The sequence below is a fragment of the Pinus tabuliformis genome, chromosome 1_2 (assembly GCF_031772625.1).
Source record: "Pinus tabuliformis cultivar Carrire ecotype Pingquan chromosome 1_2, CPIR1, whole genome shotgun sequence".
Classification (NCBI taxonomy): Eukaryota; Viridiplantae; Streptophyta; class Pinopsida; order Pinales; family Pinaceae; genus Pinus; species Pinus tabuliformis.
In genome coordinates, this window is record NC_142298.1 from 1,360,585,302 (window position 1) to 1,360,613,004 (window position 27,703).

Genomic DNA, 27,703 nt, shown 5'->3' on the forward strand with positions numbered 1-27,703 from the left:
TTTCCCTTTACCAGTCCAAGTATGCTTGTGATATTCTACGTCATTTTCACATGGAAAACTGTAAGCCAACCCCTTCTCCCTTTCAGTCTGGAGTCAAACTTTCAGTCACTTGTACTTCTCCTAAAGTTGATGCTATCTTATATCGTCAACTTGTAGGAAAACTTTTGTATCTAACTCATACTCGTCCTGACCTTTCCTTTGCTGTCGGCCTTGTTGCTCGGTTTATGCAAAACCCACGTGAAAGTCATTGGAAAGCAGCTAAAAGAATACTTCGTTATGTTCGAGGTACAGTTCAGTTTGGGATTCATTACAGTGCCGAAGCAGCTCCTCTATTGGTTGGTTTCACTGATTCTGATTGGGCTGGTGACCCTGATGATCAAAAGTCTACTGCTGGTTATGTGTTCACTCTTGGTTCAGGACCTATTACATGGGCTTGCAAGAAACAGGGTGCCATTTCTCTTTCGTCAGCAGAAGCAAGTATCGTGCTGCCGTAGAAGCTAGTAAGGAAGCCTTGTGGCTTCGTCAGATCCTATCAGAGTTTGGCTTTGAGCAGCAGCATCCGACTACACTTTGGTGTGATAATCAAAGTGCCATTCAACTATGCAAAGATCCAATCCAACATCAGCGCAGCAAACACGTTGAACTGCACATACACTTCATCAGAAAGCTCATTCATGACCATGTTCTTGAAGTGCAATATTGTTCAACAGATGATCAAGTTGCAGACATCTTCACAAAGGCTCTCACAGAGGCGAAGTTCACTAAACTTCGATTTATGCTTGGAGTTCAGGAAGTTGTCACTAAGGGGGGATAGGCTCTAGTGCCTCCTTCCTTCTCCTATTGTGTCATTTTTGTAAATCCTTCAATCCTATCCCAAGTTGTTCTTAGGGGGGATGTTAGGATATTCCGACACATAGGAAATAGTTAAGTACAACTTGGTCTAGTATAGGGTTAGGTAAAGTGTGTTTCTTTACTATGTACATTTTGTAACTTAAAATCCGACGGTCACGATATGTAGTGATCCGACGGTTCACTCTCTCCTCGGTATTACCAACACTTGATCCGTGGCTTGACACCCGATTGGTCCATGATTTCTATTTAAAGCGCATGGAGGGTCATTTGTAGGGTAATCCGTCTATGAGAGAAGCTTATGTAAATTTTCATTCTTTTATTAATAAATTGCCTGAAGTGGCCACGTTGGCTCAGGCCGTGGACTGTTTCCCTCTTTGAGGGTTTTAACCATGTCAAAAATACTGGTGTATTGATCTGTGATCTGGTTGTGAGCGGTGTCCTTTTGGTGTTCTGTCTGAGGAACTTACCCTGTAAATTCCTACAGAAATTGTGGCCTCATTAAGCTTGCCCAGTCATGAAAAAGTCAACCCAACTTTGACTGCTTCTAACTTTCGCATACGGACTCAAATTGACGAATTGTTCGCACTGCCACAATCAGGATGACAAGATCTATTCTCTGGTCCTAGTTCGAGCATAATCCAAACGCTTTGATTTTTGAGCTTCCCTGAGTCTTTGTCTTGTGTGTGTCTCTAGAGCCACCTAGATCCCAGTCATGAAAGAGTCAACCTAACTTTGACTGCTTCTAACTTTCGCATACAAACTCAAATTGACGAACCATTTGTACTGCCGCGATCAGGATGAAGAGATCTACGCTCTAGTCCTAGTTCGAGCATAATCCAAAAACTTTGATTTTTGAGCTTCCTTGAGTCCTCCTTGTCCTGTGTGTGTCTTTGGAGCCACCTGGATCAAATATATAATAATAATAATACAAAAATAATTATTATAATAAATATTAATATTAATATTAATATCAATATTAATTTATATTAATTAATTTAAATATTGTATTAATATAATTAATATTATTTTACATTAATTATTTTTTATTAATTAATTATATTAATAATTAAATAATATATTATTAATTAATTTAATTACTTTTAATATTAATAATTAATTATTTATAATTAATATTCATATTAATAATTAATTAACATTAGGGGAGGCGAGAGTGAGAGGGCTCCTATATAGCCCCGAGGAACATTTGGAGACCAAATGTGCGTGAGGATTGGAAGTGACCACCAATAATAAGGCAGAGCTCTTCGTCTTGTGGAAAGGTCTCGATATTGTTATAGCCCTAGGAATAAAGAGAATAAACATAGTGGGGGATTCAATGTTGGTCATACAAATCTTATCAAATGGTCATTTTATTGACAACAACTCACCCATATTTAACTGAATAAACATCCAATTAGAAAAATCTAAGCAACATTCCATTTTTCATGTGCACTGTTGATTGAATTGAGTTGTTGTTGAAATGGAAAATTGAGGCATAATATTGGGAGTCGAGAGGTATGAGTTGGACAAGAGGACCAGTGGCTACCACCCTATCCCTTGATTTAATGCGGGATAGACTCTTAAAAACTCAAGGAAGGACTCCCAATGTTGGTGGGATGATGCAAAGGTGAGGTTGTAGATGGATGGATAGGTGGAGCATGAGAATGACACATGGCGATCACCCAGACCTCTAGAGAAGCACAGTGTATGGTTTTAAGAGGATGTCAAAGTGGAGTGGGGAGGATGCAAGGATCCCATCATTTCAGTAAATTTGCAGGATCATACATAGTAGTAGAGAATTAATAGCAGGGAGGACTTTTGTTGCAAATTGCCTGTGAACATGGTTTTCTAGATCTCTGGGGAAAAATGTATATTTAGTGAGAATTTAGATCGAATACCTCCATGGGTTAATCACACGAGCAACAACATTTGGAGTGACAGGAGAGCGGGGATTATATAAGTCACCAACACCCCAGTAATGTTGCCCACAGTTAAAGGCTTGTTGTACAATGGTGAATACATTGAGAGCTGACTTAGCATTAAAATGAGTGCATTAAGGTACCACGGTGGGAACCTTTCTGAGGAGGAGTTGGTGTGCTAAAAGCGGGTCGTTGAATTCCTATTCAAGCTAATCATGGGGAGTCTCAACCTCATCACTCAGCGAGTGGAGTTGTTGGAAAATGATAGGGTTGTTAACTTTGGGAGAATCAATGTGAAGTTTGAGGTTGTGGAGGCAACCTTGGAGCGAAAAATTGTAAATATGGAGACAGACCTCCTCACTGCCAATTCAGAGCTTGTTAGTGATAATGTGTTCATCGAGGTCAAAGAGATAATTGTAGGGTTTCTGAAGGAGGTTGTAGAAAAACTTCAGAGCGATGGAAAAGATGGCGACTTTGGTGCATGACCGAGTAGCTGAGGCAATTCTGTTGGTGAGGACGAGGGGAAACTCAATCTTGGATAATGTTTCTTGATACTTTGTAGATGTATTTTGTTATTAGGATTGTAATTTAGGATCTATGGTCGATTTTAGTGTTTCTTAATTGTATATAAAGCTACTAGGAGAAAGAAATTTGCTTCAAGGGTATACTGAGACATGGAAGCATATGCTAAGTTTGAAGCAAGTTTTTTTACCGTGATGTAAAATGGTTCTCGCTGTGAAATCCAGATTTTGAATACAAAGTATCCGTTCTGTTTAAAAAAAAATATTAATAGTAACATGAATACTAATATTAATATTAATATATAATTAATATTAATTAATTAAATATATTAATTATTTTTAATTAATCAATTATTTATTTATTGAGAAAATTGTTGATGTTGGACCATGGTTAACCATAATTATAAACCCAAGTGATTTTTATTAACCCAAGGATCAACATTATAAACCTTATGAATAATATTATATCATTGGAATATGAACCCAAGGTATTATAAACCCGAGGTAATAATAAATCTAAGGGACTAATATTAAAAACTCAAGGGAATAATATTAAACCCAAGAGAATAATATTGTAAACCCTAGGTATATAAACCCAAAGATAAATTTTATAAACCCTAAAATAATCATGGTTGACCATGGTTGATTTTCATATAGAGACAATCTTTGTCACAATGTGACATTGGACCATGGTTGGTCATGTTTGATTTTCATATGGGGCCAATTTTTGTCACAATGTGACATTGGACCATGGTTGATTTTATTATTGATAAATATTTGTCAATATGATGCTGGACCATGGTTAACCATGATTATAAACCCAAGGGATTTATATTAAACCCAATGATCAATATTTAAACCCTATGAATAATATTATACCATAGCAATATGAACCCTTAGATTAACAAACCCAATGGATTGACATCATAATCCCAAGGGAATAATAAACTCAACAAATTAATATTATAAACCCAAGGTATATAAACCCTAATATAAATATTATAAACTCTAAAATAAACATGGTTGACCATGGTTGTTTTTCATATTGAAACAATCTTTGTCACAATGGGATTTTGGACCTTGGTAGACAATTGTTGACCATGGTTGATTTTCATATTGAGACAACCTTTGCCACAATGTGACATTGGACCATGGTTGACCATGATTATAAACCCAAGGGATTGATATTAAACCCTAGAATTAATATTATAAACCTTATGAATAATATTATATCCTAGGAATATGAAACCTTAAATCTCAAGGGAATAATAAACCCAAGTGATTAATTCTAAAACTATAATGTATTATAAATCCAAAGGAATAATATTAAACTCAAGGGATTAATATTATAAACCCAAGGTATATAAGCCCTAAGATAAATATTATAAATCCAAGCTATATAAACTTTAAGATAAATATTATAAACCCTAAAATAAATATGGTTGACCATGGTTCATTTTCATATTGAGACAATCTTTATCACAATATGACATTAGACCATGGTTGATTTTCATATTAAGGAAATCTTTGTCACAATCTGATGTTGGATCATGGTTGACCATGGTTATAAACCCAAGGGATTTATATTAAACCTAAGGATTTAGATTATAAAACCTATGAATAATATTATACCCTAGGAATATGAACCCTTAGATTAATAAACCTAATAAATTAATATTATTAACCCAAGGGGATAATAAACCCAAGGAATTAATACTAAAACCCCAATGGATTAATGTTATAAACCCCATCTATATAAAACCTAAGATAAATACTATAAACCCTAAACTAAACATAGTTGATCATGGTTTACCATTTTTTATTTTCATATTGAGACAATCTTTGTCATAATGTGACATTGGATCATGGTTAACCATGGCTGACCATGGTGGATTTTCATATTGAGACAATTTTTGTCACAATGAGACATTTGACCATGATTGCTTTTCATTATAAACACTATGATACTATTACACCTTGGGAATATGAACCCTTAAATTAATAGACCCAATAGATTGATATTATAAACCCAATGGAATAATAAACCCAAGGGATTACTATTATAAACCCTAGCTATATAAAACCTAAGATAAATACTACAAACCCTAAAATAAGGATGGTAAACCATGGTTTATTTTCATATTGAGACAATCTTTGTCACGATGCAATGTTGGACAATGATTGACCATTGTTAATTTTCAGATTGAGACAATATTTGTCACAATGCGACATTGGAACATGGTTGACAATGGATGTCCATGGTTGATTTTCATATTGAGACAATCTTCGTCATAATGCTATTGGACCATGGTTGACCATGGTTTACTTTCATTTTGAAGCAATCTTTGTCACAATGAGGCATTGGACCATGGTTTATCATGGTTGACCATGGTTAATTTTCATATTGAGATAATCTTTGTCACAATGTGACATTAGACCATCGTTGACCATCATTATAAACCTATGGTATTTAAATTAAACCCTGACATTAATATTATAAACCTTATGAATAATATTACACCCTAGGAATATCAACCCTTAGATTAATAAAGCCAAGGGATTAATTCTAAAACGCAAGGTATTATAAATCCAAGGGAATAATATTAAAATGAAGAGATTAATATTGTAAAACTAAGGTATCTAAACCCTAAGATAAATATTATAAACCATAAAATAAACATTGTTGACCATGGTTGATTTCCATTTTGAGACAATCTTTGTCACAATGCGACTTTGGACCATGGTTGACCATGGTTTCTTTTCATATTGAGACAATCTTTGTCACAATGTGACATTGGACCATGGTTTACCATGGTTGACCACCATTATAAACCCAAGGGATTTATATTAAACCCTAGGAAATTAATATTATAAACCTTATGAATGATATTATACCCTATAAATATTAACCCTTAGATTAGTTAGATTAATAAAGTCAAGGATTAATTATAAAACTCCAAGGTATTATAAACCAAAGGAATAATAATAAACCCAATTGTTACCGAGAATAGTGTCTATGCAGAACTGCTAATCCCACTAAGGGGTGGTAGCAACCTTAGAAACAAACAGAGTAAAGCTATTCTTGTATTCCTTTATGACTAAATAGATAAGAGAAGAATGGAGGGACCAACCTCAATCTTGCACTTGGTTCCTCTCTTTGATTCCTCTCTCTTCTGATAGACTCCTGCTACTTGCTCCCTTGCCAGCCCAGCTTCAAAGAATACCTGTGGAATCAAAGCAGCACAAGACTATACGAGAACAGAGATCTACTAGCATAAACAATATAAGATCAGATGTATATTGACCACATACAAACATATATCATAAAATATGCAAGGACATGGAGGAAAACTTGAACAACTTTATTGATATCAAGAAAAGTACAGGGGAGGATTACAACCAATTGTTCTGACCCAGCGTCATCCTCTCAGCAAGAAGCCCTTCTTCACCTCATGAAAAGCTTAGATCATTCAACACTATGATGTTGCAGCAAGAAACCAACAGCACTTCCTTACAAGATACAAAATTCCAGCCTCTGGATCTCTAGGATGAGGGATCCATATATAGATGTTTGAAGGGAGAGTGAGTCAGCTTCTGGGGTTTGATTAGTGTCTTCTCTCTGATAGTTCTTGATGCCATTTGGAGAATGATGATCTCTTACTCATCCCTGGGCGAAATCAGGGAGGCAAGTGTCACAGGAGAAGCTTCTGGAAGATTCCATGATTTTCCACCTCGCACACTGCCTCTGCCATTTGTCCATTCTCACCCATCGCACCCCATAGAAGGGCTTTCCCACATGCATTGCACCCTCTATGAGTATTTAGGTGGGATGCATCACACTTTGTCCATGGAGCAGGTGGGATGGTCCAGTTTTGACCAGTTCTGAGTAGTTTTTCATGGAGAACTTCTGAGAGGTGATGTAATCAGCTGACCTTGTTCTTTTAGGGGTTGGAACAACACTTTTAGGGACTTAGGAGCCCTTGGTTTATGGACATTTAGGATTGGGGTTGTAGTGCCCAAAAATGTCTATAACAGTTGCCCCCTAAAGCATGAGGTCGTTAATTAATTTTTTGATGTCGAGTGAAATGCTTTATCATGAGGATCCGAAGTTTTTTGAGCTGGAAGGCAACCTGTAATAAGATACAATACAACACATTATCTTCACAATATTTTCATTTCCTAGCTGAGTCGGGCATTCCCATGCTCAGCTTTATAAATTAATTTTTATGTACATAGGACAGACAATCGTCTGAGTGCAGACTCATGATTCTGGTAGAGCCATCATCCCTTAGGCTGGATGATTATCTGTGCAGCAATGATGTACACTGGATGTATTTATTTCCTGAATGTATTTCGCAGACCGGACGAATGAAACTAGATCCGGGGTCTTCAATCTCGTTCGATCTTCACTCGAAGTACAAGTCGATCCATGTGAGAAATGTTCTGGAGTCGAACATGGAAAGACATTGCCTGATTACCAGCCAATGATGTAAGCTGTTAACAGGCACGAGAGGAATCACCGATAATGATGATGACCCTCAAGGTACTGCAGTACAATTCGCATGGTGTGAAAGAGGGACTTGGCGTCGAACACCATGCAAAATCTTTCGGTCGAAGGCCAGTGATGTAAACCTGTCGCCGGAAGTGAGAAACTTGCCATTGAGGCATGCAAGCTTCAAAGTACTGGAAGGGTTGTTCCTAAATCGACTTCTTGGATAATGAGCTGATGTCGACAAGAAGTGATCCGTCACAGGAGGGCCTTAATGAATCCCACATCTATGACACGGAATGGAGCAAATGATTTTAGCGGAGGTGAAAACGATCTGAGGATACAAGGTTCAGGATGGCGGTCATGAAAATATGGAGGATGAATGTATTGCAGTGGATGAGACACAAGTGAATCCTCTGAGCGACTTCTCTTGAACATATCGGCGACACTGACATGATGGATTGGTAGCATTAACCCCAAATATGGATGGTGTGATGGGACCATGGTGATGTGACCGGTGAATGGAACAACCCAACCGACTCGGATGCAGAGTGAAAGTGTCATGTTCAAGAGCGACTTGCTACCAACAAAGTTTTTTCGAGTTTTCTTCCAATTTTTCCCTAGTCATTTTGACCAGTACCTCTTTATTTTTGTCAAGCTTGAAGAGGATAACATATGCTTGTTCTATAATTTTCCCTTCGGTCAAACCCATCCCTATGTTTTAACGAGCCTAGCGATAGTGAAACGCGGTCTTGTCTGCGAGGACAAGTTTGTCGCTATTATCTTTTAACGAGTTTAATGACAAAGACAACTCGGTCCTTTTAAATTTTAAAGAGTCTAAAAGGGACATAAAGGAAACTCCAATAGTTCCTTTTTCATCATATAATCCCTTAGGTCCGAAAAAGTATAAAAAAATACGAAAGGGATGAATTTTCAGTAATTTTAACGAGCCGAACAAGACAAGCACTCGATCTTTTTGTGTAATAGTCCCTCGGGTCCAAAAAGATTAAAATCTAAAGGAGGGATAGCACTTCCAGTCGTTTTAATGAGCTGGAGAGGCCAATTGCTCGGCAATCTTTTCATTTTTTACGAGTCAGATGAAAAGAGCTTAAAGGAGACTCCTCTTTGAGGAACGAGTGATAATTTCGGATAGAAACTGATTCCAGGTAAGGTTTGGAATTTCCAAATCACGACAGGGTCCCAAGGATGGCTAACTATATCACTTTTCGCAGCTGTTCTTGAAAAGTGGTAAACAATCAAATGGAGGTGAATGATCGGCCAATGTAGAGTGGAGGTGATGATGAGAACACGACCAAGGGCTTCAAAAGCTGATAATAAGGCATTCACAATGGTTGTTTACTCGTTCATTTTTTAATGAGCTTAAACGTGGGGAGAAAATCTTGCTCATGACTTATGTTTATTTTTTAACGAGCTTGAACTATGTGCTAAAACTGCTCGATATAATGGTCATTGATTGTCTTGATTTTACCATTGGCAACTTTGTTCTTCCAAAGGTGGTACCGTCTGTTCACTTGCTTCATTAAACTAGTTAGAAACGAACAATATATGTTTGAGAAATAAGTTATAACACTAATATTTTACTCAAACAACGTGAAAAGTAATTTAAAAGTGTTTTTTACCTCTCATTTTGACATTTCATTTGAACTTTGATTTGTTGGAGCTTTGGAGGTGCTTTTCCCCCTTGATTTTCATCAGCTGATTCTAGGAGACTCTGTGGATGATTCTTGGCGCCGTTTGGACCAAGGTAGGAGCTAAACCTGAGCTATTCAGTTTCATCCTTTTCTTTTCCATTTTTGAGCATGTTTTCTGGTTTTTCTGAGCCTCTGGGGTTGGAAAAACTTACCCTGGCCCCATCGCACCTCTTCTACATCGAAAGGTGTGATGAATTATGGCCTGGCAATTGGCCAGTTAGCATTCATCCCACCCAGAACAACGTTGGGGGTGCGATGGGCACAAAGAGGGAAATTTATGCACAATTTTTTATGATAATTTTTGTCTGTTTTTCACCAAATCAGGATCTTGACTCTTCTCTTGTTTGTTTCAGAGATTCATCGGAGCAAAATGCCTGTTACATGGTGAGAACGCGAGAATGAAGAAGAGGACATGCTTGCTTTACATGATCCGGTTACGGTAAATGCATTGCGGAACTGTGGCTTGTTCAAGTTCTTCCGCATCTCTAGCATGAGGCAACAAATCAACTTGTTGCCGTATTTCCTCGATGCATGGGATCCTACCACCCAGGAGTTCCAGATTAGGGGCAAGTCCGTCCCTTTGACTGTTGTTGACATCTATTTTTTGAACGGCTTATCGAGGCGAGGTGCCCCTATTTCACTATCAGGTCCAACCCATGGGGGCGAATCCGTGAAAGATTATATTCGCAGGTATTGCAGAGAGGGATCTCGGCTGAGTAAGGACAACAAGATCCATATCCGAGACATCACTGACAGGTCCCTCAGTACTATTCTGTTTACTCTTGCTAGACTGGCTGGTAGTGCAGCACTACATGTGGCGAACAGGTCTTATATGCAGTATGCCTTGGAATGCCTTGAACCAAAGGTGTTCAACTGGTGTGATGCAGTACTCCTTGGGATGAGAGAACAACTGACCAAGGTGAAAAACGGAAAGTTGAAGAACTTCGGCTATGGTTCTATTTTGACCGCCTTCGCCTTGGAAGAGATCCCACTGATGCAGCTGCAGTATGTTTCACTTGGCTTACCTCCACTGACTGAGCCACGGATGCAGAGATGGGTCGACCTTATGGCCCGACATGCTGGTCAGTCCCAGGTTTCCTTCTCTGATACTTTCTTTGAGTGGTTCCATCGTCAGGAGATGGTTTTTTCTGAGTATCCATATGCTGGCATGGATTTCCGGGGTGATCCGGATTTGGTACTGCCTGCCGGTGAGCAGTGGGGCGTCATTGGTAAATTTTCTGACCATATTCTTGTTTATGATTCCTTTATAATGTCCTTGTGCTTTCTTCTATCAGGACTAATCAAAACTCGTGTGCTCATGCAGATGTTGGACCAGTCTGACCAGTAGTACGCCTGAGGGTGCCAGCTGCCGCTCCAGCCGGAGAGGCTATGGGAAGGGCTATCCTTCGTGATCTTGATGTGGCCGAGACTCTTTCAGCATTGCAGGACCAGGTCGAAGGTCTCACTCTTGGTATTCCAGATGTGAGGACTAATGATTTGCCCTTGAGGTTGCAGCGACATACTACTGGCGTGCCGAGTCGATGGACTAGGCTCTTAGGCATGATTGCACAGGCAGTGACATGTTATCACCAGCATCATTAGACTAGGGTGCCCCCTAGCATTTTGAGTTTTGGGTCATTTGACCAATTTTGTCTTGGTTACAGAACATTATGTGTAAACCGTAAAGAGTTATATATATGTTTTTGATTTTTGGAGCTTTATTTTGGCTAAGTTACTTGATGCAAATATTGATGAAATGCTTCTTTTACAAATGTCGCAAATGTCTATCTAACACATAATTTTCCAATGAGTCTGTTAATGTGTTTAAGTTTATGGAAATATGCTGATATTGAATAAGATCAAATTGTCTTTCCAAAATCTTAACCCTTAGGAACATGCGATAGATAGCTGGATTTCGTACGGAATAGATACCAACGAGTTGTAGTATGATGAGCTACGAGTCTAGCCTGATGACAAGTCGGCTTATGCCATGGGTGATGGCATCAGAGAGAAGTTCTATCAATGTGCTATATTTAGCAATGTTACTTGTTGACCAACCAATACATACCCCTCTGAAACTTACTAACTCGCCGCTTGGATAAAAAATGGCCTAGGCTGCTGCTGGGACTCAGAATTGACCTATTTTGACCCTATCTTTTTGCCATATTATTATCCTTTTGCAGTCATAGGTTGAAAGCTTTTGATTTTATAATGACATAATTACCCCAAGGTATGAAGTAACTTTCCGCATATCTATGTTTAATCGTTCATTGCATATTCGTGAATATCTTTGTATTTATCTTTGGAAAAAGCTGACTAAACTGTCAAGTAATTGTCTTAAGCTTGCAGGAAATATAAAGTATAGTTGCTGTAACACCAGAAATAGCAACCACACAGTTGCTGCAACACCAGAAGCAGCAACTCCGTAGTTGCTACAGTCAGCAACAACAATCACCTAAAGCAAGCCATTTTGTAACAGCCGCTAGCAACTATTTAAAGAACCATGACGCGACATAATTAAGCGGAAGTCTAAAGCAAGAAGTGCACAGTCAGCATTGTCTAAAGCAGAACAGCATGGGGAAGCGGCAAAGGAATGTGAAGATCCCGAGAAGACGGTCGAAGTCAGTTATCGGCTGTGTAACAGCCAGAACTTAAGAAAGAACATATTGTCATACTGTTGTAACAACACTCTGTAATTTTTATTTTTGATTAACTGAATGAGCTGTAATACGCTATTGTAATAGATGTCTCCTCTATAAAGAGGAGACATCTACATAAGAAAGGGGATTGATCAGGCTGGTCAGGAATCAATTTGTAAAGTGAGATTTTGAGAACTTCAGCAAGGCTGAACTTATTGTACTTGGATCTTTTTGGCAGATGAATATAAAGCTGTTTTGAGCACTTAATTCAGTCTTCTCGTTCCTGGGGAATCTTGTGAGAGGGACTGGGCCCACCTTCCTCACAAGATTCACCCATTTACTTTCTTGTCAGTGTGTAAGTTTGCAATAGTTTCTTTCTGGTACTCTGTTTGGATTTCATAGCATTACCTCTGGTATTTCTGTAAGTACCCTGTTTCATTAATCATTTGAGTTTGTTTCTCACCGGTGAATTAGAGTGCAGTGTGCTGTAGTGATCTGATTACAGAGGCAGGTGCTGAACGTCCCCGCCTGGAGGATAGGGTCCTGATCCTCTGCCAACAGAGCATCCATCATTTTCCCTTCCAGATTTATGGTTTTGATTAATTAATTGCTTTTACTTTAACAGTACCGTAAGGACTTAGCGTAAGAGTTACGTATGCTACAACTTTTTAATGCTTTTAGAATTTGAGTACATACAGTACGCAGTAGCCTTTGGGATAAAAAGACTTACCCTGGTTGACAATTAATGTGGTACTTGAATGTTTAATATAAACAATTCAACTAGCCAACATTTTGGCGCCGTTGCCGGGGAAGGCAACTAAAGATTTCTAAAAAGCATTAATGGTTTCTTGGTGAAAATAATAGGTGCATGAGAGTGCGCAAGAAACCCAATTTCACAGGCGGCAGGGGAGGCAGAAAGACTTTTATCGACGAGATTATCTCGAAGGCCGAAACATCACAGAGGACGAGTTCCAGGAGACCGCAGATCCAGATCCAATACTCCTCACAAACAGACCCACAAACAGAGGAAGTACTAGGACCTGAAAGGAAGCTGGAAGCACCAGAAAACACTGAGGAACCGGTGAAAGAACCTGAAGATACAGAAGATAAATTAAGTGATTCAGGGAAAGGACCAATGGAGGACAACAGAACGGAAGGAAGAGGGGAAAATTCGCTCTCTACCCTGGAATTTCCTATTGGGGAACTTCCGAGAGGAACAACCCCTATGAAGAATATTCCACTCTCAGCGTTACCCAACTTCCATGGGTTATCCTTTGAGGACCCAGACGAATTCCTCTTTGAATTCGACATATTGTGCAGAAGTTATGATTATGTGACTCTTAATCAGAAACTGAAATTGTTTCCAGCAACCCTAAAAGGAAATGCGCTGAGGTGGTTCATGAGCTTAGGAGCTTAGGTAATTACCACCTGGGACCAGATGAAAGAAGAATTCCTGGCCAAATATCAAGACTATTGCCGAACGAGGGAAAGAAAAGAAGAACTGTTCAAAATGGTTCAGAAGGAAGATGAGAGCTTAGAAGATTTTGTGGAAAGACTGCAGTATAATCTACAGAGGTCTGACCATCCTAATATGAGTAAAGACATTCTAAAGACCATATTACTAAAAGGGGTAAGAGATGATTGCCTGGATATGCTGAAAATGCTAGGAAAAGGAGACATTTCCAAAGAATCCTTTGATGAAATCATCAATCTCTACCTGAGGTGTTCAAGAGGAGCAGGTAGCAGATCGAAGAGCAGAGATAATGTGTATTCAAGAGTTCAGAAATCAGCTAGTGGAGGAGCGACAAGAGCCGAAATAGGTAACTTATTAGAAGAATTTAAAACTGAAATGTTAAGCTCTTTCGCGTCACAAATAGATGCTCTGCAGGTTAAGAAGAAACAGGCGGAAGTAGAAGCTGCTCTAGCCATCTTCTGTTCCAAGTGCAGAGAAAAGCACCCATTAAGGGAATGCCCACTGGATAAGATACCTATCTGTACAATCTGCGAGAAGGACCACGAAACGCAGTAATGCCCCTCCTTTCCTGGAATAAAAGCAGCACTGCAGTCGACCGAAGAAGAGGCTGAAGCAGTGTACCTAATGACACAGAGGAGGCAATGGCCGCAAAGACAAGGTATGAGCTCTAATACAACATTTAATCGTTGGAATAATAATTCTCCTTTTTACCCACCCATGAATCAAATGCAATACCCACCCTTCAATGCAATGAACTTTCCTCCAATGCAGCAACCTAATCTCCCTTTCCATGATCCTACTATATGGAATCCGTGGGCTCCCCAGCAACCATACTTCAATCAATGGAACCCAAACTGGGCAGCCCAACAGATCCCATTTCCTCAACAACAACAGTCTCTCTCCCTACCATCTAACACTCCCCCAAATAATCAGGCAATTAGACCTCAGCTGCCAGTACAACCTAACCCTAATCCAAACAATAATAAATCCCTGCAAGTAATTGACATTCACAATCACCCCGTCTCTCCCCTGCAGTGTAATGATATCCATCTTCGCTCAGGGAGAATTGTCGAACCCATTATAGATGATATCACTGACTCTGACAAAGAAGAAATTAGAAAAGAAAAATCACCTAACAACAATGCTGAAACAGCAGAAGCAACACCTAATAATAATGAGCAAATGATAGATCCACCCTTTCCTGAACGGTTAGCCCTCACAAAAACACTTGAGCAGCCTACCTTTAACATTTGAGGAGAGTTACAGAATCTGTATGTTAAAATTCCATTATTGCAAGCATTAAGAGATGTGCCTATTTATGCTAGAACCATTAGAGACATTTGTATAAAGAAGCCCGGAAGAAAGGCTAAGGATCCCCTCACAGTTCATGTGATGGGAGAATTAACTGCCTTAATGACTGAAAAAGATTATCCTGTGAAGTATGGTGATCCTGGTCACCCTACAGTAACAGTTCAAATCGGAAAAACTTTTATCTCTAAAGTTCTAGTAGACTTAGGAGCTGCAATAAATATAATGACTCTCGAAACAGCACAACTGCTTCAGTTGAAAAATCTAATTAGGGAAACTCCAACAATCTTAGAATTAGCTGACCGATCTACAATTAAACCCTAGGGGGTCATTGAGGATCTTATAATTTATGTAGAATCCTGGAACTACCCGGCTGACTTTGTAGTGCTACAGACTAAAACAAAGTTGGGGGCCACCCATTGATTCTAGGGAGACCTTGGCTGGCTACAGCAGATGCTTTTATCAGCTGTAGGTCAGGATCAATGACCATATCCAACGGGGGGAAAACTAAACAGCTCACCCTCTATCCTCATGCCACACCTATGATCAATAGTGACAATTCTGTATGGGTAGACTATGAGGATGAAGAAACCCAACCAATACTGACCATTGGACAAGCCTTGACTTTTAAGGACTCCACTGAAGATGAGCTAATTAGCAGTTTTATTTCTGAACCATCTTCGGTTAATCCTGAAACATTTAACCACTTCACTGCAATCCTAGAACCTGAATCCCAGCAGAATATGAAAGATGAGGATTTATGCCAAACATCAGTAGGCAACCCTTCCAAGAGCACAACAATTGAAATTGAACCTGGTAAAACACTAAATATAAATCCTGACTTAACTAATAATGAAAAACAACAATTAATAAAGTTACTCCAAGCAAACAAAGAGGCATTTGCATGGGACTACACAGACATGAAAGGGATCTCCCCTGAATTATGTACTCATCGTATTTATATTAAGGAGGGATCCCGGCCAGTCTGTCAACCCCAGCGAAGAATGAACCCTAATCTTAGAGAAATTGTGAAAGAGGAACTCCAGAAACTTTTAAATGCAGGATTTATATATCCAATATCTGATAGTGAGTGGGTTTCCCCACTCGTAATTGTACCAAAGAAGAATGGGAAATGGCGAGTATGTGTAGACTATAGATCATTAAATAAAGCAACCCAAAAAGATCATTTCCCCTTACCTTTTATAGATCAGGTATTGGATAACTTAGCAGGCAAGAAATTCTTCTCATTTTTAGATGGGTTTAGTGGATACAACCAAATTAGGATTGCACCCCAGGATCAGGACAAAACCACATTTACTAGCCCATGGGGAACCTTTGCCTACAGAGTACTTCCATTTGGGCTATGCAACGCTCCAGCAACATTCCAAAGAGCGGTGATAGGAATCTTTTCTGATATGTTAAATGATTCATTAGAAATATTCATGGACGACTTTACTCCTTATGGAGTGACCTTTGAAGATGCTCTGCAAAATCTTGAAAAAGTACTAAAGCAGTGCATAGAAGCACATCTTGCTCTAAGCACTGAAAAGTGCCATATGATGATGAACCAGGGTATTGTATTAGGTCATTTCATTTCATTTTTAGGAATTCAAGTCGACCCAGCGAAAATTCAGGTGATTCAGAACCTTCCTATCCCCAAAACACAGACTGAGGTGAGAAGTTTTTTAGGACATGCCGGATATTACAGAAGATTTATTAAAGATTTTTCTAAAATAGCTTCTCCTTTGTTTGTGTTATTAATGAAAAATGTTGAATTCAAGTGGACTGATGACTGTGAAAATGCATTCAATAAACTTAAACATCAGTTGTCCGCAGCTCCTATTCTAAGAGGACCTGATTGGGCATTACCCTTTCATATCTCCTCTGATGCCTCAGACATGGCAATTGGAGCTGTCCTGGGTCAGGAAGCAAACAACCTCCCCTATGCTATCTATTTCATTAGCAAAAACATGACACCAGCTGAGCTAAATTATACAGTAACTGAGAAAGAATTTTTAGCGGTTATTTATGCTATTAATAAATTTCGGCATTATATTACTGGCTATGCTACCTTTGTGCACACTGATCACTCGGCCATTAAGTATTTAATGAGTAAATCAATTACAAATGCTCGAGTTACCAGGTGGTTGTTACTATTACAAGAATTTGACATCACAATTGTAGATAGGCCAGGAAAGGAAAATGTAGTTGTTGATTTTCTTTCTCGTTTAAAAACTGATGAAAATGCTCCAGTAGATGATTCTTTTCCTGATGAGTATTTATTTGCCGTATCTGCTCACTCACCTTGGTATGCAGACATTGCCAATTATCTAGTTGCAGGAAAACTACCATCACACCTATCACACAGGGAAAGAAGAAGGATCATTCAGCAAAGTGCTAGGTACAGCTGGATAAGTGGGTGTCTATTCCATACAGGGATAGATCAAGAAATTCGGAGATGCATTGGGGAAGATGAAATCTATGATGTGTTAAAAGCTTGTCACGATGGCCCTTGTGGAGGACATTTTGCAGATAAAAGAACAACACACAAGGTACTGAGAATGGGGTATTATTGGCCATCACTTTTTAAAGATGCTAGAAAATATGTGAAGGCTTGTGACAGCTGTCAGAGAATGGGTCAGCCTAACCATAGGGATGAAATGCCACTTAACCCCCAGGTAACTCTTGAACCTTTTGAGAAATGGGCATTAGATTTTATAGATCCCATTAATCCTCCATCTAATCAAAGAGTTTACATATTGGTATGCACGGATTATATGACTAAATGGGTAGAAGCCAAAGCACTCATTAAAGCTAATGAAGAAGCAGTATTAACATTTCTATTCCAAGAAATCTTTGTTAGATTTGGACTACCCAGAGAATTAGTCACTGATGGAGGACCTCCTTTTAATTCTCATGGCTTCAAAGACACGCTCCAAAAATATCATATTAAGCATAAAATGACCACACCATACCACCCCCAAGCAAATGGGCAAGTGGAAAGCACTAACAAGGTCATAGAAGCCATCTTAACAAAAACAATAAAGGAAAATAGAAGAGATTGGTTTCAGAGATTGCCCGAGGCTCTATGGGCTTGTAGAACCACTTGGAGGAATACAACAGGTTTTTCACCCTATGAATTAGTTTATGGAAAGAATGCTATTTTCCCGGTAGAATTTAAAATTAAAACCTTAAGAACTGCCTTAGCTGTTAACCTTGATTTAACTGATGCACAGACAGCCAGGTTGCAGCAGCTTCAGGAATTGGATGAGAAAAGACTAGATCCATCCATCAGACAACTATGATACAACAACAAAGAAGTAGATGGCATGACAGAACCATCAGGCAAAAGCAGTTCGAGAAAGGTAACTGGGCTTTGCTGTATGACTCTCGTTTTGAGAATTTTCAAGGAAAGTTAAGAACAAGGTGGTTGGGACCGTATGAAGTGGATGCTGTTTTTCCAAATGGAACAGTCAGACTAATAACAATTGATGGGGACAGAACACCACTGTTAGTCAATGGCTACCGACTTCGGTTATATCAGCGGCCAGTTTCCAAGGAGGATTTTAAAGCCACTTGCATGGCAATAAAACAGTATTCTTTTCCAGGGGAACTTGCTGTCCCTCAAAGCACTTGAACTTTTATTATGCAATATTCTTAGGTTAGATATTCTTGTTTTTTTTACAAACTAATAAATCCTGCCAAAAGGATTGCAGTATTATATGTCAGTATTTTGCAGGTGTTAGCTTGGGGAAGTAGCTGAAGAACAAGAAGTCTCAAGGGAATTACTATGCGGGCTCGGAATTTCTGTTGCTGCAACACCATTCTCTGTTGCTGCAACACCATTTTCTGTTGCTGCAACACCATCCCTGTTGCTGCAACACCATTTTCTGTTGCTGCAACACCATCCCTGTTGCTGCAACACCATTCCCTGTTGCTGCAACACCATCCCTGTTGCTGCAACACCATCCTTGTTGCTGCAACACCCTTTCCCTGTTATGGCAGCACCATCTCCGTTATTCCAACATTCTTTCCCTGTTGCTGCAACACCATTGCCCGTTGCTGCAACACTATCCCTGTTGCTGCAACACCATTTTCCCATTGCTGCAACACTACTTCCATTACTCCGACACATTCCCCGTTTCTACAACCATCTCTCTCCTAATATTTGTTGACCCAACGGTAAATTTCTGTTGCTGCAACACCAATCCCGGTGCCACGACATTGCTTACCAATCACGTAATATCCTTCCCCGCAAAACTTTCTTACGTACGACAACCTCTGTCGTACCACTTCAGCTCTAAAAGTACAAATCTCGATAAAATATATCACTCTCTGTCATGATTACACTACCCAGCCATCACTTTCCGTCGCCATCATTACAAATTACTTATATTTCCCATGCTTTTGGATCCGCGGTAATTATAACGATCTGGCAGAAGACAAGAAGGGACTTTTTGGCGCAGCGATCAAAAGAGGTAAGTACGAAGGTACGCACGTTTATGAATGAGCATTAAATAGTAGATAACGCGGAAAAGTTGACAGGACTATTGAATGATTGCATTCCCAATCATATCATGTACACGTAGGAAAGGGGGGGGGATTACCGAAACAATTCCCATAATGATATACCACGCCAATTACTGCCACCCTCAATTCTCCCGGTTGTATGTAAAAGCCATAGCATGGTACCATTCGCGATGTATGCTCTGAGTTGAAATCGGTAGCTTGGGTCTGAATTCTGAAGATTTACTGAGGCAACAGCCATGGGAGGAACCCTCATCACTCATGAACCAGGCACAACAGCAGTCTTGGAGCTCTTTCCGGAAATCTATCAAATTTTCTCGCAAGCCGGATGGATAGAATATTTTAGGAGGCTGCCGGAATTTGATGAGCAGCAAGTTCTGGAATTCGCATGCAATCTAACAGAAGGTTTCTCTGTTGTCCAAGGAATTCAAGTCCCGGTCACAGAAGAAATTATAGCAGAAGTCACCGGACTGCAGCCAATGGCACACGGTGGTTCAGCAGAAAGCATCTGATTCTGAATGCACAGCAAGATTTTCTCCGTCCGGGTGAGAGAGTAGAGACCAAGGGCAGAGGTGTAGCATTGCGGTCGTTACCCCCACCATGGCCGAGAATCGCCGAATTCGTCAAGCAGTATTTGACGTGCGAAGGTCGCTACCAGGTAATCTATCAGCATGACTTTGTCCTGTTAAATCACTTAAGAAATGGTCAATTATTAAACATGCCTTACTATCTGCTGGGTTGTCTTAAAAACATGTCACGATATGCTATGAAAGCGAAGCATCCAGTTCTTTCCTTAAAACATCATCGCCTAGCCCAATTGCTGATCAACAGAGCTTTCGCTCTAAACAATCCTCCACCCCCTATCAATCCTCATCCGGAGGAAGGAACTTCACAACCACAGCATGAGAGCCCTCATCAAGAAGAGGAAACTCTTCGTCAAGCTGAGGACATACCTCAGCAAGACGAAGAGCTTCCTCAGCAAAAGGATGACATGCGTGAACAAACCCCTGTGGAAAACCCTCAGCAAGCAGAACATACCCCAGAACAACCCCAGCAAACACCCTTGCATGTTACCGAGAATGAACAACCAGCAGCAGAATTAACCTCATCCCCAAGAAAAACTAATCCTTCCGCTCCCATACTCAGTATTTCGACTGATGATTCCGACGATAATGTCCCAATCTCTCTGCTTAAACGAAAAAGGCCGCAGGTAAAGAGAACCCCAGCAAAAAGAAAAAGAACTAGGGTTCCAACTAAAGCCCCTGCTACCCCGACTACCGTTCCTACCTTAAAGGCTAGCAGGAAGAGAAAAACACCTGAATTCCCTGCTTCTCTACCAAAACGGAAGTCGGTAATAGTCGAATCCCCTAACTCCTCCAGTTCACCGCCCATCGCTTTAAGAATCCGCACCCCAGCCACTCCTCCAAACTCCTCTCCCTCACCCACAGAGGCTGAGATGCAGAAAGTTCATAGCTTCGTGACATCATATCTTAAGACAGCTGATACACAAGAACCAGCTGCCGACACCCAGAGTGATAGTGACCAAGTGGCTGCAACACAAGAAACAACCACTACCCCAGGTGATACACAAGAACCACCTGTGGGGAATTTTGACCACTTTGACGAAGCACAACCTCTGTCTCCACTGGAATCTACTGTTCCACAAGATCAGCCCACTATATCTGCCTTACAGGAAGAAATTGAGTTCCTGAAATCTCAGATTCAGGACTATCAGGAAGAGATAATAAGGGTCAAAGAAGCATATGAGAAAGAATTCAGCCTGCATATTTTAGCACAAGTAGCGACTGCAGCAGAGAAAAGTAAAAATAATGAATACATGTGTGCAAATTGTGGTGAAATATTTACTCAGGCAGGATATAAGGTAGTAGAAGAACCAATAAAGGAAGCCTCTGCTGCTGTAAATGAAACAAAGGAGCCTGCTGAGGAACAAATAGAAATTCCACAATCCTCTCCGCAGATAGAAAAACATGTTGATACACAAGAACCAACATGTTCTTTAGAAGAAACGCAGGCAGAAAAACCTGTTGACACACAAGAACCAACAGGCCCCTTAGAAGAAATGCAGTCAGAAAAGCCTGTTGTTACACAAGAACCAACAGGATCTTCAGAAGAAGTGCAGTCAGAAAAACCTGTTGTCACACAAGAACCAACAGGCTCTCTAGAGAAATTGCAGGACCAAGCTCAAGAACTTACTGACACACAAGAACCAGTGAGTTCATCTGAAACTGCACAGGCTCAAGAACTTACTGACACACAAGAACCAGTAAGTTCATTGGAAATTGCACAAGATCAAGAACTTATGGACACACAAAGACCAGTAAGTCCTTTGGAGGTTACACAGGAACAAACAGAGGAGCCTGCTGACACTATGCAGGAAGAAAAGGAAGAAGAGAATAAGGATTCACCACGGCCTACCCAATTTGCCATGGAAGCAGAAGCTATACAAGAACAAGGAAATGAAGAAGGAAACACAGAATCTTCCCAGGCCACTGAAAATGTTACGAAACAGGAAGAAGAAAAAGCTTCAGGAGAAAATGAAGAAAAACTGGATTTACCTAGCCCTATCCAAGCTGCCAAGGAGCTAGAAGGAGAAGAAGCAAATGAGGAAAAAGGTACAGACTCACCACTGCCTGCCCAAAGCATGATGGAGGAAGAAGAAATACTTTCAGAAGGAAACAAAGAAGAAGTGAATTCATCCAGCCTTAGTCAAACGGACAAGGAGCAAGAAGAGGATGAAGAAAAAGGGACAGATTCATCACAGCCCACCCAAATCACCATTGAGCAAAATGAATTAGCACAACAGGAGGAAGAGATGCAAGTTAGAAATGAAGAAGAAGATGCTGGACCGTCCCAGCCCATTTTAACAGAACAGATCATCTTGGTTGATGCTTATATGCAAACAGAACTCCCCACTGCTAGTGATGCATGCATACAAACAGAAAGTTTCCAGGAAATAAAAAGGAAGTGGTGGAGAGAATATCAGCAGTCTCAAGGCAAGGCATTCGAGCAACAGAAGGGGACCTGGTTTGATCATGCTTATAGGAACTGGGAGGCACTGGAGCAGTGTAGGGCCCAGTATAAAGAAATCAAGGAACTGAAGGCCAGACTCTCTCAGATGTTTGAATTGTGTCAAAGAACGCTTGCCACAAGGAAGCCTTCATTTAATTATGCTACATTTTTGAGGGAAAGGCTTGCATTTATACAACTGAAGGCTCTCAAAGAAGGGAGGCCTCATCAAGTGATCACAGCAGAGCAGTTTATGCAGACCTTTGCACAAGCACCTAAAAATGACCAGAACCTGCTATGTGAACTATACCTTCATAATGAGGCTGTTTCAGAAGAAAGAAGCATGAACATGATACCCGTAGTCGGCGATATACAGCTGAGAGCCTTTGTCTCCTTTTTGGCTAATCAACTTACTTGGCAGAATGCCTTTGTCTCAGCCGACCATAATGAACAGAATTGTCTTCTGTGGATTCGAGCTGAACCACAGAACGCTGCTACTTTCATTGCACAACACTTAAAAATAGTAAGTAACGATGATATGAAGGATCATGTCATAAAATTGCAAACAGAGGTTCTAACAGACTGTCAGCAGTATGTGAAAACTAAAGCAGCCTTGGCTGTTAAAGCAAATAAATTCTTTTGGGACAACTGCCCCACAGAAAGGCAAGAGTATCACCCATATAACCCATCAAATCTGCAAGTAGCACTCTCAAGGGTACCCCAGTATGTCAAATGCGTGCAGTGTTGTGCTGAAAATTGGATGGGTTACAAATTCAAGTTTCCACTTTTATGGTTGTCTGGTGATCAGTATAAGGGCCAGTTTGGTTTATCCAACAGGGAAGAAGCAGCAGCATGGAAGCACATACAAACTGTTTTTGGATTCAGGGATAAGTTTGAGGCCACTCCCTACAGCTATTGTCTTAGTAATCTGCATTGTTCGTCCCAGTTCTCCGACTCAGACTCAGAGTAGCCATTGCATGGGGACATGCAATCTCTTCAGTTGGGGGGATGTTGGGACTCAGAATTGACCTATTTTGACCCTATCTTTTTGCCGTATTATTATCCTTTTGCAGTCATAGGTTGAAAGCTTTTGATTTTATAATGACATAATTACCCCAAGGTACAAACTAACTTTCCGCATATCTATGTTTAATCGTTCATTGCATATTCGTGAATATCTTTGTATTTATCCTTGGAAAAAGCTGACTAAACTGTCAAGTAATTGTCATAAGCTTGCAGGAAATGTAAAGTATAGTTGCTGTAACACCAGAAACAGCAACTACGCAGTTGCTGCAACACCAGAAGCAGCAACTCCGTAGTTGCTACAGTCAGCAACAATAATCAGCTAAAGCAAGCCATTTTGTAACAGCCGCTAGCAACTATTTAAAGAACCATGACGCGGCATAATTAAGCGGAAGTCTAAAGCAGGAAGCGCACAGTCAGCATTGTCTAAAGCAGAACAGCATGGGGAAGCGGCAAAGGAATGTGAAGATCCCGAGAATATGGTCAAAGTCAGTTAATCGGCTGTGTAACAGCCAGAACTTAAGAAAGAATATAATGCCATACTGTTGTAACAACACTCTGTAATTTTTATCTTTGATTAACTGAATGAGCTGTAATACGCTATTGTAATAGATGTCTCCTCTATAAAGAGGAGACATCTACATAAGAAAGGGGATTGATCAGGCTGATCAGAAATCAATTTGTAAAGGGAGATTTTGAGAACTTCAGCGAAGCTGAACTTATTGTACTTGGATCTTTTTGGCAGATGAATATAAAGCTGTTTTGAGCACTTAATTCAGTCTTCTCGTTCCTGGGGAATCTTGTGAGAGGGACTGGGCCCACCTTCCTCACAAGATTCACCCATTTACTTTCTTGTCAGTGTGTGAGTTTGCAATAGTTTCTTTCTGGTACTCTGCTTGGATTTGATAGCATTACCTCTGGTATTTCTGTAAGTACCCTGTTTCATTAATCATTTGAGTTTGTTTCTCACCGGTGAATTAGAGTGCAGTGTGCTGTAGTGATCTGATTACAGAGGCAGGTGTTGAACGTCCCCGCCTGGAGGATAGGGTCCTGATCCTCTTCCAACAGAGCATCCATCATTTTCCCTTCCAGATTTATGGTTTTGATTAATTAATTGCTTTTACTTTAACAGTACCGTAAGGACTTAGCGTAAGAGTTACGTATGCTACAGCTTTTTAATGCTTTTAGAATTTGAGTACATACAGTACGCAGTAGCCTTTGGAATAAAAAGACTTACCCTGGTTGACAATTAATGTGGTACTTGAATGTTTAATTCATAAACAATTCAACTAGCCAACAGCTGCAGAGGATAGATTTCGTGAACTACGACTTGCTCCATCGGCATATCCAACAAAAGATTCCAATGGGTGCGACATCTGCGGCAAATGTAAAGAATGGATTACTTGACCAAAACAATTACTCTTAGCGAAAACAAAAAACGTAACAAAAGCATATGGGTTACCACACTGAATTATGCGTAGTAATGCTTAAGGTACAACCTGTTACGAGGTTGCGCCAGTGGGATTCCATCATAATCCATCAACACGTAGGCTCCTTTTGCTAATACCCATTTAACAATATAGGGGCCCATCCACAAATATTTTAGTTTACCTGCTCCCAATTTATCAGATTCTTGGTCGTAAAGTAAGACCAAGTCACCTTCTGAGAAGACACGGGGTTTGACATCCTTATCGAACTGTGCCTTGACCCGTTTCTTATGAGCTTCGTTAGCCTAAGAAACATCACGATGGGTTTCATCCAATTGGATTAGCTCCAAGAAACAAGCCTCCTCTTCTGAGGTTCTGGGGAGAAGGTCGATTGCGAGTTTGAGGGACGAGATTTCACACTGAACTGGTAGGATTGCCTCTAGGCCATACACTAGTTGGAAAGGTGTAAACCCGGTTGCGTTCCTTACCGATGTTCGGTACGCCCACAAGGCTGAGTACAGGATCAGGTGCCAACTCCTTTTGTGGACTCCAATCATCCTTTGCAGCATCCGCTTCAGGATCTTGTTGATTGCTTCAACTTGTCTATTAGCCTGCGGGTAATAAGGAGTAGAGCTGTCATGGGACAACCCTAGTTTGGCAGCCATTTCAACCATCATGTGATTGCAAAAATGTGACCCATGATCTATGACTATGGCTTGTGGAACGCCGAATCTGGTGACTACATGATTGAAAAAGAAAAGAGCAGCCATTTCGCCTGTGTTGTTTAATGTAGGCATCGCCTCGGCCCATTTGGTAAAATAGTCTACAATGACTATGATATACTCGTTTCCCCCGGTTGAGGTGGGGTTACATGTCATGAAATCTATGCCCCATTTGGCGAATGGTCCAACAGCGACAATCGGCTGCAGAGGTTTGGGTGGCTTTCTGGTTTTGCTATCGAAAATTTGACATGCATGGCAACTTTTGACGGCGGTTATGCAATCTTTGAACATTGTTGGCCAGAAGTATCCTGCGCATAAAAAAATTTGTGCCATAGTGTAATCAGATTGATGCCCCCCACATGCGCCTGAATGACAGTCATTCAGGACTTTTTCGGCCTCCTCATGGGTGAGGCACCTCCTGAGAACTGTATCGACACCACGTCGGTAAAGCGTATCACCGACGATCATGTAGTCTTTTGATTGGTATCGAATACGTTTTTGTTCCGATCGAGAGGTATTAGACCTATATTTTTGGGTTTGGAGATAGACGATTATATCTCCATACCATGGATTGCTTGAAGATATCAGAAACAAAGACTCATCCACGATGGTTTCTTCGGATGTGTCATCGTTGGACGATGATGGGAGATCGCATAGTAATTCCGCGAAAACTAGTGATTTCTTTGATTTGGATTTTACAAATTCCAGATCAAACTCTTGAAGGATTGCTATCCATTTTGAATATTTGCCCCCCAGTAACTGTCGCGACAATATATAAGTCATGGGGTTGCAATCTGACAAGATGGTAGTTTTTCGAAAGAGGACATAGTGTTGAAATCGTTGTATTGCTTGAACAACTGCGTCAGCTAGCTTTTCAACGTAGGAATACTTTCTCACTGTGTCATTTAAGTTTCTACTTAAATAATATATTGGATGTTCGATTCCATCAAATTCTTGAACTAAAACCATTGCAATGGTTATGTCTGCTGCAGCCAGATACAAGTTATAGTCCTTTTGATAATCAGGAGTGTACATTAATGACGCTTTTGTCAGGGATTCCTTTAAAGCGTCAAAGGAAGCTTGCGTGACCTGATCCCATTCGAAGGGTACTTCTTTTTTCAAAAGACATGTATAACCTTTAGCAAGTTCGGCGTAATTTGGAATGAACCTCCTTAGAAAGTTTGCTTTCCCTTGGAGTTTCTGAATTTGAAGCAAATTTGAAGGTGGAGGCAAATTTATGATTGCCTGAACCTTACAAGGGTCGAGATGAATCCCGTCTATTGAGACTACAAAGCCAAGAAAGCGACCAGAACTGACACAGAACACACATTTGTGTGGTTTGAGCCGTATTTTGTAGTGTCGGAAACGTAGAAATATTGCTCTTAAATGTTGCGGATGATCGGGCCACCTTCACGAATGAGATGGAGGATCGTCGAGATATGGTTGAACGATGTTTTTGATGTCATGGAAGGCATAATTCATTGCCCTCTGAAATGTTGCCCCTACGTTCTTTAAACCAAAGGGTAGTTTGCGGTACGCAAATGTGCCCCACGGACAAATAAATGCAATCTTTGACTGGTCCTGTGGGCGGATATTAATTTGATTATACCCGAAAAATCCATCCATAAATGAAAATATTTCACATCCGGTGCATTCGTCAATTATATGGTCAATAAAGGGTGTAGGATAGTTGTCTTTTGAACAAGATTTGTTTACATCCCTATAATTGACGCACACTCTAATTGTTCCTTGCTTTTTCATTACAGGAACAATATTAGATACCCAATCTGTTAGAGGAACGGGGAAAATGAAACCAGCATGGAGAAGTTTTTCAACTTCTGCTTTGATGGCAACGGCCTTTTGGGGTGCAACTGCCGTAGCCGTTGTCTTACTGGTTTGACATCTGGATACATCTTTATTTCGTGTTCAACTATACTCGAATCAATGCCTGGAATTTCATCATATGATCAAGCAAAGACATCTCTGAATTCGCGAAAAAAAGCTTCGTATATTTCTAGTTCTGAAGGAGAACAACTTTTGCCGACATGAATATTCTCTACAACATT